Source organism: Balaenoptera acutorostrata, chromosome 8, assembly GCF_949987535.1.
Source record: "Balaenoptera acutorostrata chromosome 8, mBalAcu1.1, whole genome shotgun sequence".
Taxonomy (NCBI): domain Eukaryota; kingdom Metazoa; phylum Chordata; class Mammalia; order Artiodactyla; family Balaenopteridae; genus Balaenoptera; species Balaenoptera acutorostrata.
The window spans coordinates 45657207-45675867 of record NC_080071.1 but is presented as its reverse complement, the minus strand read 5'-3'; the positions used below and the strand labels follow the sequence as shown (position 1 = coordinate 45675867).

Below are 18661 nucleotides of genomic sequence, written 5' to 3'. Positions count from 1 at the left end.
AAAAAGTTCTAGAGATCTGCTGTACAACATTTTGTGCTTATAGTTAACAATATTGAACCGTTCACTTAGAAATTTTTAAGAGGGTAGTCTCAGGTGTTTTTTATCACAATTTAAAAAAATGTATTTACACACAGACTCGATTGTCACTTTATCACTGTGTTTTAGTAATTTGATTAATATATGCCTTGTGTGAGTTTCTTTGTATTTATGCAGTAGATACTGATTGTACTTCTTGGATCTGTGGTTTTATTGTGCTTCACACATTTGAAAAAAAAATGCTGGTCATTATTTCTTTAAATATTTTTCTCTGTCTCCTTCCCTTATCACTTTTCTGAGATACCAGTTACATGTATGTTAGATTGCTTGCTAATAGCACAGGTCAATTGGTTCTGGATATTCTTCCCCTTGTGCTTTTGTTTGCTATGTCTTAAATTCAGTGAATTACAGTTTCTAATCCACTGTTAACTAAAATAAGTTATTTCCCCTATTTTATCTATTTCATTTTTCATATCTAGAAGTATTATTTATTTATTTTTATTTAATTTCTTTTCACACTAAATTAATAATATACTTTAAATATATGGACATATTTAAAATAAATGTATTGAAGTCCATTTCTAAGTCTTTTCTAATTCTTTTCAAATTGGGGATTCATTTTATTTTTTCATTTCTCCTAGTGATATATTTCTCTGTTTATTTGAATGTACAATTATTTTTAATAAGATGGTCAGTTTTATTGTTGTATATTTTATATTTTCAAGTGCCATATTATAAGTATTTCTTTAAAGATTGTTGACTTTGTTTTGGGAGTTAATTAACTAATGATTGACAGACTTAATCCTTCTGAGGCTGTTTTTAAGCCTTTTGTTTTTCTGGGGAAACAAAAACTTTTCTTTATTCTAGGGCTAGCTTAATTCTATATTAAGGTATGAATCTTCTGGAATCTCTGTTGAATGCTCTGGGTTTTCAAAAGGACCCTTAAATCTGGTTAGTTGGAGCTTCAGTGTCTCCCAGCCCTGTGTGAACTCAGGATTACTCACCTTACTTCTCCAAAGTCATTTCTCAATATTGTGAAATTTCGTTCTACATATGCATATTTGTATTCTGCTAAGGACCCAAAGTGATCCATGTGAAGATTTATTGCATGCTTCCTCTGCATAGCTTCCTTTTCTCCAGTAGTCTGTCCTGCAAGATCTAGCTGCCTTAGCTTCTCAAAACTCCCATCTTTGTTTTCTCAACTTAGTGAGATAACTGGCTCATCATTGCTATAAATAAATATGTATGTATGTACCTATGTATATGTGTTGTACACACACACACACGTGCGCACACACAGATATGCACACATACACACACTCAAGGGATGTAGACCTCAGCATCTTCCTTTGTTTTGATACAGGAGTAAAGCATTTGACTTCTGTATGTCACAGTTTGTGATTGGGAACAGGGCTTGTGCTAGACAGCATTTGACATAGCTCCCAGTGGTTCTCACATCCGGGTTTTCCAGCTCCTGTGTAATCCTCTCTTCCTGAGTGTGCACTGAGTGTAGACTTGCTTCTAAAAAATAGAACATGACAAAGGTGGTAGAATTTACCTCTATGATTACTCTATCAACATACTTTTTATGTTGCTAGCACTATTTCTTGTTAGCACACTCTCTCTCTCTCTTGCTGGCACTCTCTTACCTTTTCATTTGGTCACTCTGATGAAGCTAGGTGTCATGTAAAATAATCTATAAGGAGGCAAGCCTAAATAGACATTTCTCCAAAGAAGACACACAGATGGCCAAGAGGCACAGGAAAATATGTTCAACATCGCTAATTATTAGAGAAATGCAATCAAAACTACAATGAGATATCACCTCATAGCAGTCAAAATGGCTATCATCAAAAAATCCACAAACAATAAATGCTGGAGAGGGTGTGGAGAGAAAGGAACCCTCCTACATTGTTGGTGGGAATGTAAATTGGTACAGCCACTATGGAGAACAGTATGGAGGTTTCTTTAAAAATTAAAAATAGAGCTACCATATGATCCTGCAATCCCACTCCTGGGCATATATCTGGAGAAAAACATGGTCCGAAAGGATACATGCACCCCAATGTTCATTGCAGCACTGCTTACAATAGCCAAGACATGGAAGCAACCTAAATGTCCATTGGCAGAGGAATGGATAAAGAAGATGTGGCACATATATACAATGGATTATTACTAGCTATTAAAAAGAATGAAGTAATGCCATTTGCAGCAACATGGACGGACCTAGAGATTGTCATACTGAGTGAAGTAAGTCAGACAGAAAGAGAAATATCATTTATAAGTGGAGTCTAAAAGAAATGATACAAATGAACTTACTTACAAAAGAGAAAGAGACGGAGTTAGAGAATGAACTTATGGTTAGCGGGGGGGCGGGGTGGGGGGAGGTGGGGGAAGGGATAGTTAGGGAGTTTGGGATTGACATGTACACACTGCTATGTTTAAAATGGATAAACAACACGGACCTACTGTATAGAACAGGGAACTCTGCTCAATATTATGTAACAACCTAAATGGGAGAAGAATTTGAAGAATAGATACATGTATATATATAACTGAATCATTTTGCTGTACACCTGAAACTATCACATTATTAATCAACTATACTCCAATGTAAAATAAAAAGTTTAAAAAAAAGAGGCAAGGAATTAGGGGAGGCCTCCAGAAAATGGCTCTTGAAGAATTGAGGCCTCCGTTTAAAAGCCTGTGAGAAACTGAATTCTGCCAACTATCTCTGAATTAGTTTGGAAAGAGATCATGCAACCTTGAGACAACTATGTCCGTGGCCCACATTATGTGCAGTCTTGTGAGAGATCTTGAAGAAATGGACCCAGCTATCCTGTGTCTCGATCCTTGACCACAGAACCTATGAGGTAATAAGTGCTTGTTATTTTAAGCTACTAAACTTTGGACTAATCGTTTATGTAGTAAGAGATAGCTAATATAGGACAACACCTTTGTTCCTTGGAATGTGGAATTAATTTTTCTGATTTTATTTTTTCTATGTAGTGTTCTTAATTTTTGGAGAGGGCAATGCGTATGAATACCATTTTTACATCTGCTTTAACTGGAAAACAAGTCTTTTTTTAGTTTCAAATAAGTAGAAAATTATTATTTGCATATCAACAAATGCAAACATTCTTTAGTTAATCACAGTAAAATGTTATAGTATGATGGAATCAAAATTAAAAGTTTCTAAAATTCAATTTTATTTATAAGGACTTAAAATATCAATAATAGCTACTCTTTCCATGTTTAGTACACATGATATACAAATAAACTATATAAAACCAATTTTTATAGAAGTATATTTATAGCATATCATTGACCAGACCATTTATCAAAAGAGCAAAGTGTAGAAACAGGAAATATTTCCTTCACAGTATATTAATTTGACTAGAATAATAAATACAAAATATCTTTTTGCATGATAACCATGTCCAGCATTATTGTAATCTTTGTCCTTTCTTTAAAATTAAGAAGCCAAATATGTACCTTATGAGAAGATTTTAATCACAAAGCATTTTTTAAATTAATTTTTATTGGGGTATAGTTGCTTTACTATGTTGTGTTAGCTTCTACTGCACAGCAAAATGAATCAGCCATACATATACATATATTCCCTCCCTTTTGGATTTCCCTCCCATTTAGGTTACCACAGTGCATTAGGTAGAGTTCCTTGTGACAAAGCATTTTTTAATTCTTATGGGGATTTAAAACTGATGCTTGCCTTGGTTAAATTATCAACAGCTCTATATTTACATTTAGAGGGTACATAATTATTTCAGCATTATTAACAATTAAACACAGAAGGTGTTTTTCAGAATTATTCATTTTATCCAAACATTTCCTTTTGCTCTCCATAGAATTTTTTATGAAACTGCCTTTGGCTACATAGGAAACAGGAAGAATTGACATTTTAACAATTAGAAGTATTCAAATATTTGATGAGATTAGTATTTTATTAACTAGAAAGTTTTAAATTCTACATAACATATTCAAATATATTTTTGCTAACTTTACAATGTATATATTAAACCATTTCCTTTTCAGAGAAGTGGCTAAAACCTATAGTCAAGAAGGAAGTTATTAAGATTTATGTGTGAGTGTTAAGGAATTAAAAGGCTCTGTGGCTATAGCAAATGCTTTTGAAATTTGCTTCAAGCATAGAGTTTATCAAGAGTCTCTTTTTATTAAAAAATAGATTTCCTGTTGGATATAGAATCCCATAGTTCTCATCCAGACTCTTGGCAGCACTTTACTTTTAATAAAGAAAGAAAATAAAAAAGATCTTCAATCTGGGATTTTTATTGCACTTGATTAAACTTCTTTAATAAAACTTAAAAGACATTAAAATTGTGCATAAGTAATATTAAAACTCACTAAGGCACAAACATAATGAGAAGAGAAATGAAATAATCTTGTTGAAACAAATTACTGATATGCAATTTCAATGAGGATCTAGAGAATCTTTGAAAAGCTTATAAATTTTAACATTTGTTTGCTATTGATAAATTTATTCTTCTTATGAACTTAAAATGCAATTGTACGTTAAATCTCTATTATTTAGAAATGATTGTGTCCAGGTGTTAGCATGATAACTGCTCTCGGGCTGTCACATAAAGTAGATTAAAAAGAACATCAGGGGAATTCCCTGGCGGTCCAGTGGTTAGGACTCTGCGCTCTCACTGCTGAGGGCCCGGGGTTCAATCCCTGGTCGGGGAGCTAAGATCCCACAAGCAGCACACCGTGGCCAAAAAATAAAATAAAATAAAGACTATCAGTTTACAATAAAGAGTACCTATTTTTACAAGATGCAGTCTTTTTGTAAAAGAATGTTTATGGAGCTTTATTTGAAAAGTTTAAGGTAAATTTAAAACTTTAAAATTTTAAGATAAAAATTCAAATTTTTGTAACAAATGGACTTAGAAAATAACAACTCTTGGACTTTTTTTTTTTTTTTCTCTTGGACTTTTAATATCAGGATATCAGGATTATGATGTAGACATTTGAAATGTATACATATACCATCCTGAAGTGGCTCCCAATGGCCAAATCTGGAACAATTGGCACTATATAATAAATAAATAAAATAAATAATGATAAATAATGGATTATAACCTAACCCATAGAATTATATAAATATCTATGTAGTGATCTAAATAGTGTAAATAATCGAATAAATAAATGGGGAAGATAGACAAACTTTCCCTAAAACTAGAATTACACTTAATACATGAAAAAGAGAAACAAATGCATAAAGAATGAAGGAAATAGAAAAACCACTGCGGCATATATTGGAATAGTAATGGCTTCAGAAAAAAAAAAAATCATCAATAGATGAGAAAAGTAGTGGGTGGAAGTATCATGAGGAACAAGATGTTTATTTTGTCCCATAATATCTCAAAAAATACTTAGCAATTACAAAAAGCTCTGGCAGATTTATGGATCCTGGGATAAATGGGAGGCTGAGAGATAGGACTAGGAGTGAAGTACTGAGTCAGAGTGGGGAAAAGTGTCCAAGTTTTCTCTCTCTTCTTCTTGATAAGGAGGTCTTGGCAGAGGTACCTGAAAGAAGACAAGGCCTCAGATAAAGAGACTTAAGAATGAAGCTGCCAAGGCAAGGAATGCAAATATGTGAAGAGCATAACTGGCCAGAGATGCCTGAGACCTTGACTATAACTCTCTTCAGATACTGCAGTGCGCCGACTGTGCACTTAGTCTGGTGTGTGGAGGGCAGCTTTTCCCTGAGCCCTGGTAAAGCCTTTGTAATTGTCTATAGACAGGCCTGAAAAATTGCAAATAGGTTTTTAACCAGAAGATGGACTGCTCACCTAGGAATAGAAGTACTTGCATGTAGAGCAGGGAAAGCATTTTCAATATTTCACTGTTACTTATGCTATCAGATGTAGATTTTTGTAGGTGATCTTTTTCAAATTGAGAAAATTCCCTTCTGTTCCTAGTTTACTATAAGTTTTTACCATGAATGGTGTATAATTTTGCCAAATACATTTTCTTTTTCAATGGCAATGCTCAAATTATTTTTCCTTTATTTTGGTAATATGGTTAATTATAATACATTGATTTATAGCTGAGCACCAAATATCCTTGCATTCTTGTATTAACTTTTTGTTCATGATGTATGCTATGTTTTATATATTTTTCTATTCACTTGCTAATATTTGGTTAGTGATTTTTGCATCACTGTTCATGGGGAATACTTGGTCCATAATTTTCTTTTCTAGTAATGTCTTTGATTAGATTTGGACAGAGTGAGACTGTCCTTATAAATAATTTGAGAATTGTTCTTTCTTATTCTATTTTATAAAATAATTTTTATTGATTTGGTATTTGTTTTTCATTAGGTGTTATAAAATATTCACAGGTGAATTCCTCAAGTCTTGGAGTTTACTTTGTGGGAGATTTTCATTTACAAATCTAATTTCTCTATTAGATAATAGGCTATTAAGATCTATTTCTTCTTGTGGCATATTTGATAACATTTGTCTTTCAAGTCATTTGCCATTTTATCTAAGTTGTCAAATACGTTACAATAAAGTTTATACACACACACCTTTTTCTTTATAATATCTGTACAGTCTGTACTAATATAGCATTTCTTTTCCTTTTCTTATCCATATAATGTATAGTAGTGACCCCTTTTTCATTTCTAATTTGGGTCATTTGTGTTCTCTCTCCCTCTCTTTAGGATCAATCTACCTACAGATTAAAAAAAAAAAAACTTCACTGTAGTAAGAACACTTAAAATGAGATCTATCCTCTTAGCAAATGTTCTAAGTATATAACATAGCATTGTTAATTATAGACACAATTTGTAGAGCAGATGTCTAGAATTTATTGATCTTGCATGATTGAAACTTTATGTCTGCTGATTAGCAGTTTCTCCTTCCACATACCCAATTCCTGATATCCACTGTTTTACTCTAATTCTATGAGTTTGACTATTGTAGATACCTCATATAAGTAGAACCATGCAGTATTTGTTCTGTGACAGACTTATTCTATTTAGCCTGATGTCTTCCAGGTTCATCCATGTTATTGCGTATTGCAGGATTTCCTTCTTTTTTAGCATGGAATAGTATTCCAGCGTATGTATATATCTCATTTTCTTTATCTGTTTGTGTGTTCATGGACAGTAAGGTTGTTTCCACCTCTTGACTATTGTGAATAGTGTTGTAATGAACACTGAAGTACTGGTATTTCTTCAAGGTGCTAATTTCAGTTCTTCCTGAATAAATACTCAGAAGTGAGATTGCTCAATCATGTGGTACTTCTATTTTTAATTTTTGGTGAACCTCCATACTGTCTTCCACAGTGGCTGCATCATTTTACATTGCTACTAACAGAGTGAAAGGGTCCCAATTTCTCCACATTCTCTCAAACACTTGTTATTTTTGTTGTTGATGTTGTTGTTTGTTTTTCTTTCTGTTTTTATTATTTTGATAATGGCTTTCCTAACAGGTTTGAGGTGGTATCTCATTGAGGTTTTGATTTGCATATCCCTACTGATTAGTGACATTTAACATCTTTGAAAATACCTATTGGAATATCTTCTTAGAATAAGACATTCCTATTCATGTTTTAGTCTATTTTTTAGCTGGGTTATTAATTATTTTGCTGTTGAGTTATAGGAGTTCCTTATGTATTTTGGATATTAACCCCTTGTCAGATAAGTGGCAAATATTTTCTGCCATTTCATAGGTTCCCTTTTCACTCTGTTTATTATTTCCTTTTCTGTGCAGAACTTTTTAGTTTGATCTAGTCCCATTTGTCTGTTTTCACTTTTGTTGGCTGTGTTTTTGGTGTCATCTCAATGAAATTATCTAAGTCTGATGTCATGAAGCTTTTCCTCTATGTTTTCTTCTAGGAGTTTACAGCTTCAGGTCTTATGTTTAAGTCTTTAATCTATTTTCAGCTGATTTTTCTCTGTGGTGTAAAACATGGGTCCAAATTCATTCTTTTGCATATGGCTATCCAGTTTTCCCAACAACATTTGTTGAAAAGACTGTCTTCCCCATTGTGCATTCTTGGCACCCTTGTAGAAGATCATTTGACCTTATGGGTAAGGATTTATTTCTGGTTTCTCTATTCTATTCCATTGCTCTATGTGTCTGCCTTTATGCCACAACTATAATGTTTTATTTACTATTGCTTTGTAGTATGTTTGGTCAGGAAGTGTGAGGTCTTCAACTTTGTTCCTTCTAAAGATTATTTTGGCTATTTGGGTTATTGTGTGTTTTCACAAGAATTTTAGAATTTTTTCTATTTCTGTAAAAAAATACCATTTGGTTTTTGATAGAAATTGCATTGAATCTAGATCACTTTGAGTAGTATGGACACTTCAGTAGTAATGTTTTCTTCTTTTTTTAAAATTTATTTTGGCTGCATTAGGTCTTCATTGCTGCATGTGGGCTTTCTTTAGTTGTGTCGAGCAGGGGCTACTTTTTGTTGCAATGTGCTGGTGGCTCATTGTGGTGGCTTCTCTTGTTGCAGAGCACGGGCTCTAGGCGTGCAGGCTTCAGTAGTTGTGGCACACGGGCTCAGTAGTTGTGGCACGTGGGCTTTAGAGCACAGGCTCAGTAGTTGTGGCGCATGGGCTTAGTTGCTCCACGGCATGTGGGATATTCCTGGACCAGGGCTCGTACCTGTGTCCCTGCATTGGCAGGCGGATTCTTAACTACTGCGCCACAGGGAAGCCCAGTAGTAATGTCTTCTAATCCATGAACATGGGATGTCTTTCCATTTGTGTCTTCTTTTATTTCTTTCATCAATTTTTTATTTTTCAGTTTATAAATCTTTCACCTCCTTAGTTAAGTTTAATACTAAGTATTCTATTCTTTTTGATGCTATTGTAAGGGAATTTTCCCCTTAATTTTCTTTTCACACAGTACATAGTTGGTGTATAGAAATGCAAATAATTTGTGTATGTTGATTTTTTTGTCCTGCCACTTTACTGAATTCATTGATTAGTCTAACAGTTTGTGTATGTCTGTGTGTGTGTGTCTGTGTGTGTGTGTGTGTGTGTGTGTGTAACCTTTAGGGTTTTCTAAGTATAAGATGAGGTCATCTACAAACAGGTAATTTTACTTCTTTCTTTCTGATTTGGATGCTCTTTATTTCTATTTCTTGCCTAATTGCTCTAGCTAGGACTTGCAGTACTATGTTGAATAGAAGTGCAAGAGTAGGAACCCTTGCCTTTTGCCTTATCTTAGAAGAAAAGCTTTTAGTTTTTCACTGCTGAGTATGATGTTAGCTGTGGCATTTTCATATATGATCTTTATTATGTTAAGGTTATGTTAATTTATTTTTATTTCTAGTGTTTTGGAATGAAAACATGTTGAGTTTTGTCAAATGATTTTTTTGCATTTATTATGATAATATTTTGATTTTAACCTTGTTCTGTTAATGTGGTGTACCACACTGAGTGATTTAGGTATGCTGAACCTTCCTTTCGTCCCACAGATAAAGTTCATTTGATCATGGTGTATGATCCTTTTAATGTCTTATTGAATTTGTTTGTAATATATTGTTGAGGAACTTTGCCTGTATATTTATCTGTAATATTGATTTTTAGTTTTCTTATCTTGTTTGGATATCAGATGAGGGTAACACTGACCTCATAAAATGAGTTTGCAGTTGTTGCCTCCTTTTCAGTTTTTTGGAAAAGTTTGATAAGGATCGGCATTATTTCTTTTTTAAATGTTTGCTGTAACTCATTAGTGAAGACATCTGGTCCTGGGCTTTTCTTTGTTGGGAGGTTTTTGATTATTGTTTCAATCTTCTTGTTAGTTATAAATCTGTTCAGACTTTCTCTTTCTTCATGATTCAGTCTTGGTAAGTTGTAGTTTTCTAGACATTTATGCATTTTTTCTAGTTTATCCAGTTTCTTGGCAAATAATTGTTCATAGCAATATCTTATGATTCCTTTTACTTCTGTGGCATCAGCTATACTGTCTCCTTTTTCATTTCTGATTTTATTTGTTTGTGTCTTGTCTCTTTTTTTCCTTTGTTAATTAGCTAAAGGTTTGTCAATTTTGTTTATTTTCTTCAAAAAACCAACTCCTGGGCTTCCCTGGTGGTGCAGTGGTTAAGAATCTGCCTGCCAATGCAGGGGACATGGGTTTGAGCCCTGGTCTTGGAAGATCTCACAGGCCATGGAGCAACTAAGCCCATGTGCCACAACTACTGAGCCTGAGCTCTACAGCCTGCGAGCCACAACTACTGAGCCTGCGTGCTGCAACTACTGAAGCCCACGTGCCTAGAGCCCATGCTCCACAACAAGAGAAGCCACCACAATGAGAAGCCCATGCACCACAATGAAGAGTAGTCCCCACTCATGGCAACTAGAGAAAGTCCGCGTGCAACAATGAAGACCCAACACAGCCAAAAATAAATAAATAAAATAAGTTAATTAAAAAAAAAACCAACAGAATAGGTTTAAAAGAAAAAAACTCCTAGTTTTAGTGATTTTTCTATTTATTTTGTTTAGTTCTGCTCTAATTTTTATTGTTTCCTTTCCTCTGATAATACTTGACTTAGCTTTTCTTTTTGTAGCTCCTTGTGGTGTAAAGTTAGATTGTTTATTAGAGTTTTTTTCTTTTTTAATGTAAGTGTTTATTGCCATACACTTCCCTCTTAGTACTGCTTTTGCTGCATCTCATAAGTTTTGGTGTGTTGTATTTTCATTCATCTGAAGATATTCTCTAATTTGTCTTTTAATTTCTTCTTTGACCTATTAGTCATTCAAACTGTACTATTTAATCTCCAAATATTTATGAATTTTCTAGTTTTCCTTCTGTTGTTGGTCTCTAGTTTCATTCCATAGTAGTCAGAAAAGATAATTGGTATGACTTCAGTCTTCTTGTTTGTTAAGGCTTGTTTTGTATCTTAACATGTGAGCTATCCTGGATAAGGTTCAATGCGCAACTGAGAAGAACATATATTCTGCTCCTGTTGGGTAGAATGTTCTGTATATGTCTGTTAGATTCATGTGGTCTGTAGTGTTGTTCAAGTTCCCTGTTTGCTGATTTTCTGTCGGGTTGATCTGTCCATTATTGAAAATGGGATATTGAAATCCCCTATTATTAATGTACTACTGTCTGTTTTTTTCTTCAGTTCTGTCAATGTTTGCTTTATATATTTAAGTGTTCTATTGTTGGATGCACATATATTTATAAATATTATATATTACTGTTAAATTGATTTCTTTATCATTATATACTGTTCTTTTTTCTCTTGTGATGATTTTTGGCTTAAAATGTATTTTGTCTCATATTTCATATAAGTATAGCTGCTTCAGCTCTCTTTTGGCTGCCATTGCATAGAATATATTTTTCTACCTTTTCACTTTCAGCTTGTGTGTGTCCTTAAATATAAAGTGAGGGTTTTTGTTTATTTGTTTGTTTATTTTGTAGACAGCATATATTTGTATCTTTGGGTTAAATTTTTACCATTCTTCTAGCTTCCCTCAGTGGAAGCCTATTTTTTTTTTATTTCAAAACTTTCTTAATGTACACTAAAGCTATAAATTTTCTTCTAAGTGCAGCTTAAGATATGTCCCAAAATTTTTAGTAAGTTGTACTTTCATTGTCATTGAATTTCTACAATTTTCTAATATCCTTTGCAACTTCTTCCCTAACAATTGGTGGTTTAGAATTAGATTGTTTAATTTGCAGATACTCATTGCCTTTTTAGATGCTTTATTGATGTTTATTTCTAATTTAATTACATGCTACTCAAAGGACATATCTATGATATTTCTATCTTTTAAAATAAATTTTGTTTCATTTTATGTCTACTTTATAAGAAATTTGAGAATAAATGTTACTTGTTAAGTCTGGCAAACCTACCATTAAGAAACATGCATTATATTTCATATGAAAAGCCAATTCCCACCAAGCCTGCCCAGCAAACCTATGTGATGTCTGTCTAATGGTTTAGAAGGCTCAAATGTTTCAAGTAGTCAGGAAGGTCACTTTCTGCCAGGCCAGGAATCTTACACGTTTTGTGAGACATCAAAGAGAGGAATTCAGCCTCATTTATAAGTACAGCAGGTGAAATCTGCTGGAGATAAATTTCTTAGTTACTTTTCAATCTCCAAAAAAGTAAAGCAAACAATAATAACAGCAATAATAAAGGGAAGATCCGTGGACATTCACAATATATTTATAAAAGCTCCAAAGTGAAGTTAATGGAATGAAGATGAGGAGGCATATATATGTATTAAAACCTCTTGTTGCACTTATTAAAAACAAAAACTAGAACAGGCTAACCATAATGAAAGCAGCCTGTCTTTGTGTGATCAAGAATAACCTTTGCAGATTATTTATGATCACAAGAATTACTGTTAGGGAAAAGTTGCCCAAGAATTGGTGATAGACAAGAAGAATTACGGGGTGTTCCTTTGGGGTCTATTGGGTGTGTCTAGCAGGCTCATCTGGGATTATCTGATTCTGTACATGTGTGAGTATCTTTGACTTACTCTTTGCTACTGATTAGTGCATTTTATGATGCTATAAGGATAGATATTATCCTGTAGAAAACTGATATTTACAAATAGTTTTTGTGTGAAAGCAAAGAAAATTAATTTTGTTTAGTAGAGATGTTAGGAGTTTCTGGGTTTTGTCCAGTTTAGAAAATTACAACCTCAAACCTATGGTTTTATTTTGAATGTAAATTAGAAATCTTACTTGAATATTCTCTTCCTCAACCTTTATATAGGCATACCTTGGAGATGTTTCGGGCTCAATTGCAGACCACCACAATAAAGCAAATTCACAATAAAGTGAGTCAGACAATTTTTTTTGTTTTCCAGTGTATATAAAAGTTATGGTTACACTATAGCCTATTAAGTATGTAATAGCTATGTCTAAAACAAGTACATACCTTAATTAAAAAATACTTTATTGCTAAAAAATGCTAACCATCATCTGAGCCTTTGGTAAGTCATAGTAGTAACATCAAAGATCACTGATCACAGGTTACTGTACAAATGTAATAATAATAAAAAAGTTTGAAATATTGTTAGAATTACCAATATGTGATACAGACGTTAAAAGTGAGCAAATGCTGTTGGAAAAAATGGTTCCAATAAATTTGCTCTAAGCAGGGTTGCTGCAAACCTTCAATATGTAAAAAATGCAGTATTTTCAAAGTGCAGTAAAGCAAAGCACAGTAAAATGAGGTATGCCTGTAAATACTTCCATTTATCTAATTCCCTTTGAAGGGGGTTTACTATCCTGCTGGTTCCTTTATATACTAGTTAAGCAAACTTTTTGATGAAGCTTTATTCGAAACAAACAAAAAATGTGGTATTTGACAAACAACTGATGGAGAATCCTAATAGTAATTTTTAAAAAATAAGAATAGAAAATAGATTTTACGCAAATGGAAAAAAATAATTTTACCAGATAACAAAATATCAGAATAAATTACAATACTTTTAAATATAATACAGTTTAAAGCTCAAGCTTTTAAAAGGAAAATAATGTCCATAATTTCTATTGTGGATGTATGGTTTTGGATGCTTGTTATTTTCAATTTTTTTCTTTTATGGAGTTTCTAAATTTTCTATTATGAGAATTTATTCTGTACATAGTCAGAGAATATTGTTTTAAATCGAATAAATATGGGAAAATGGACAAAATGAAACAGGATGCAATGGAAAGTCTTTATCTTTGACTTTTTTGTCTATGATGTCATATGTTTATTTAAATAGCAACATAGAATGGTAATATAAGTCTATAGTTTATAGGACTTACAGAGTAATCTACTATAATTACTATTGATCAGGTCTTTATTGAAATTTTATTGTCATGATGGACAACTTAGAAACCTAAGAGTGAAAACAATTGATTAAAAGTTAGGGGAAATAGCTCTCTGAGGAGACATTATAGTTTGTAGTTTGACATGATGGAATGCTTTAAATAAATACTGCCTTTCATCAACATCACAGCTGTCTATTTTATCCATGTTCTTATACTGAGCCTATTTCACAGATGAAAAGATTGTAGCTTGGAAGAGTCTTGTGCTAAAGTCATATAGTAAATGAATCACCTATTAGTTTCTGTCAGCTTCATGAAGGATATTCTCATTCTTTTATAATTTTTATATCATTATGCCTTTGAATATAATAGAAATATGTTTATATTGACATCTGACTTCAAATGGAAGCTATATTTTCCATGATTCTGAACCGTTTTGCTGGCCATCAAGTCTCTAATGAAATCAAGGTTATCTTTGGAAAGTCCAATAAGCACAGCGGCTCCCACCCTCACCTGTCTCTGTCAGCCTAATTGTTGGACAAGAGTGGGTCAGGCTGTGAAACCATTTCAGCTGCTTTGCTTTTGCTGCTAGGAGAGGCTCAATTGATGTAGAGCACTGTCAGTTAAAGTGTGATCTTAGTGACAAGCAAACAGGAGAACTGTAGGCTCCACTAGCCTGAGGTTGTGGTTTTGTTTGGCGAAAGCAGTGGACACGTGGATTTGTTGGGAAATTCAAAAGGGAGTTCTAGGTGTGAGATAGCCATATCTTAGCCAAAATTGATGTTATTCCCATATCCTGAGTTGACCAAAAATTGTGTATATACACAACATAGACTATAGTGGGCCCAAGCTACCCACATGTTCTTGGCCAACAGAGACTGTGTGCTCACACAAAGATGTGAGAAAACCCCATGGGAAATAAAATCTCAAGCAGACTTGAGAATGACATGTTGGTCCTTTCTACAACTATATAAAGTAAAATGTTTTTATAATGTTTATAGCTATTGTGAAATTGGGTTGAGAATATTTTGCTTTCCTAAAGGGTTACATTTGGAATAATTATGTTTAAAAAAGTTGATCCTTACTAAGAAAATATCTGTTTCTCCTGAACTTGAAGTGAAAGTGATGGGTGTGTTAATTATATATGATAAAAATATGTTGAAAACGTATTAAAATAAGCCTAATCCCTACTTAACCATTAGCTTCATTTATCTCACTTTAACTTTTTATGTTGAATTTTAAGCAGTTATGGCAGACTGACATTACCCTTGGTGGACAGTCCAAAAACTGCTGCTCACATGATTTCATTACCTCTGACAAGACAAAATGTCTGTTGTAAATAGTTATACCATTCATTCATTACATTGTTAAACATTTAATATAAAGACTATTGATGTATCAAACTGTGGCTAGAATTCTCTGGTTTTAAAGAAAAACTGAGACTGGGAGAACCCAACAAGTGCCAAGAATCAGTAGTAAAGTAAATAGCCAATTATGGAGGCATGGTTGGATTTCAAGCAACCCAAACATGAAAATAATGCATTTTTCACATTTATATTTGTACTAACTCCTAGTGACTAGGACAATGTCTTCTCAGATAGATGTTGTCTTTCTGAGGTCTAAATGTGGAAACTTTCACTGCCTCATTGTGTTTATTTGCATAGGTAGAATAGGTGAAACACCTTATGGGGCTATTCAATTTTCATTCCTATTACCTAGACATTTTTACCTGGATTTTCTTTAATTAGTTTCGTTGTTTTGGTGTTTCAGTATAAAATTGCAATAATAATGCATTTAAAGTGATAAAATAGGAGAACAAAATTAAATACAACAGAAAAATAGTAGACAGTGGGATATACTATGACAAATAACCAAATACTTTTTGCCATGCACACATATTGCATAAGTGAAAAATGACTCAGATTACTCTTAATGTGGATCAAATCATAAATTGCCACCGTAAGCAGCATCACTTCTAATATTTGTCCAAATCATCATACTGATTTCTCAATTAACTGTAATGAATGTATGCCCTCCTGTGGTACACAGTTGAGGAACACCAGATGAATATTAACTATGATGTTGATTAGAAAGTAGTAACAGCAGAAGCAGGGCTTGTCAGTTTGTCAGCACACTAGTAGAACAACCTTTCCTATGTCAAAGCAGATCAAATAATGAAATTTAGGAAGAAGTGCTGTACAGATACCCAAACTGTCAACCATGTGTGCTGTGAGCTAATGAAAAACATGTATGCTGATCTTGATATGCTTGGATGAAGAATTGCCAAGAAAAACCACTGTTGCAGTTACTCTTCTGTTTATAACAAATCAATTATTGGTAAATAGATAACAAAATGTGGACTGAAAAACTAAGGTAATGAGATAAATGTACTGAGGAATTATTCTAGACTGTAGTTTGAATACAACTACATACTTTCCTGGAACTGAAAAGCTATGTTTTCTTAATAGGATAACTATAAAAATATTTGAAGAGATTTACAAGTATTTTAGACTTCAATCAGTATACTGCTGGAATGCTTTGACAGGTAGATTTTGCTTGTTTTTAATCAAAGGAAATACGTACATAGTTGGATCTTCGATTATGAATGCCAGAAGCATTTTGCCACATAGCAGAATATGTTGAAGAGACATTATGTTAATCTATCAAGGAAGCCTTAACAGACATATAGTACACATATGTAATGCAAGCAGTAGTCATATTCTAGAGTTGTTATGGAATTTGCATGGTATTTTTTCTCATGCTAAAATGAAATAGGATGAGGTTACCTGTGGTATCAGCTTTGTATTGGAATAGTTAAGTCTTCCATAATTTGTGTATAATATGAAACTAAACATTGAAAACCAGTATGTAGCTTTTATTTAATTATTGCCAAATATATTACTTTACAATGAGTTTGTGTTGCATTTAATTATCTGTGGGTATAGTGTTCCTAACCCCTTAAAAAATAAATTCTAAGTAACACTTAAAAGGATTTTTCTTTTAAGACCCCATCAATTATTTTTACTCTATTATAAAAATTTTTCAAAGTCTATATAATTTTAACTAGTCTATTAAATCATCATACTTCTTAAAGATCACAGTCCCTTAATTCTTCTCTAACATACAGTTATAACTATCTTAGCTTGCTGCTTTGTTGAACCTCTGGAACTAGATGTCATCTGTCTCCTAGGTTCAATCCTGTTTCCAATATCAGGTTTACTTCCCTGTAAGCCTAGTAAAGGTCATTTAGACTGTAAGATTTTGCATCCTAGAAACCTTATTCTGTTGTCATACTTGATAATTTGTTTGAGAATAGGATTCAAAGGTGAAAATAATTTTTTACATTTACATGTTATTCAGAGAGCCCTCTCTATGTGAATATGTGTTTCCTCTGGCTATAAGAAACTTGCATATTGTCCATTTAAAATTTTTCTTTGCTCTATTTTCTCTATTCTCTTTGTGAGATAGGTGCTCTATCTTTTAATTTTTTAAAATAGTTTCTGGGCTTTTTTGTCTATTCTGTGAGATTACTTTTGGATTTTATATCAGTCTTTGATTTTTTAATGTTACTAAGCAACAATTACTAAGCAACAATTAGTAATATCTAAATTTATTTATTTTATTTCAAGTTAATTTTTATAAAATTTGGGGGGTTTTTGGTGGTTGCAATATTTTCTTTAAGATGTCAGGTAATTTATTTTAAATTGCCTTCTGTTGCCGAAATATCTCTTTCCCTGATGTTTTTGTTCTTTCTTTTTTTAAAACCACATTCCTTACCTTTTATGTTGTAGGTTTCCTCAAATTTCTGGTGATCTTTCTCTATTTTCCTATAAAAATAAAATGATATCATAAAAAGTTTAGAGTTCTGTATGTGTATGGGGACTGTTGATCAAAGAACTTGACTTCTTTAAACTGTGGGGGCTGAAGGCTCTGACCTTTAAACTGTGGGATTCCTGCATGCTTCTGTGCAGATTCCTTTCCTCTAGATCACCAGTGGTATCACTTTCAGTCTTAGGTTTCATAGAGCAAATCATTCCAATATTTTGATAGTAACCCTCAAACTTTGAGTCTAGGGCAAGGTTCAGCACACTGTGAAACACAGGCAAAATCTGACCAAACACCTGTTTTTGTCTGTTATTGCTTTCATGCTACCATGGCAAAGTTAAGTAGTTGCGGACTGTGTGTATGGCTCACAAAGCCTAAAATATTTATTATTTCGCCTTTTATTTCTGCTACTCCTTGTCTAAAGGAAAAAATGCCTCATTGCTATGTTTTCTATGCTTAGTTTATAAAGGACAAAGATAGTGGGAAGCAATGTTTTACAAATTAGAGATCAAGCTAACTCTCTTTGATCCTATATCTAACTCTCCCTTCTTTGAGTATCCTGGAGTATCCTTATTCTGAGTCAGGTTTTCAGAGAAGATCGATTCCCTTATTAGTTAGAATTCACTCAAGGTAGTAAGTTTTTCTTGTATTCTACAAGTTCAAGGTTCATCAGCTATGACACAAACCACTGGAAGCATAGCATGCATTAGGGCCCCTCTATATTGTCTCGCTGGCTTGGGAGACAAGTAGAACTCATGGGAAAATGCTGATGTTCATGCTGCTTATTGTGCAAAGAGTAATAAAAAGCCATTTGCCCAAGTCTTGTGTCTTCTGCAAGCATCCATAAAACAATAACAGGTTAACATTAGCTTTTAAGTAGAGTAAAATCTCTGACCTTAACAGTTGTGGTGATGAGAATAGGATGCTGACAGAGGGCTTTATGGATGAGAAAATACAAAGAAACCCACAGGGCAGATGAGGGGAATATGAGAAGACTCTCTAGGATCCAGTAGTGA

The 18661-nt window shown here is 33.3% G+C and overlaps 1 long non-coding RNA gene across 1 annotated transcript in view; it reads right to left on the bottom strand.

Annotated features, from left to right (window-relative positions):
• The window catches only part of LOC130708711 (uncharacterized), a 32278-nt gene extending 14443 nt beyond the window's left edge, over nucleotides 1–17835 (bottom strand). The window contains exons 1-2 of the long non-coding RNA XR_009009049.1: nucleotides 17756–17835; nucleotides 17598–17647 (exon numbers count right to left, since the gene is read on the bottom strand). This is a non-coding gene — a long non-coding RNA (uncharacterized LOC130708711). The remainder of the gene's footprint in view (nucleotides 1–17597; nucleotides 17648–17755) is intronic.
• Nucleotides 17836–18661: the final 826 nt, after the last annotated feature.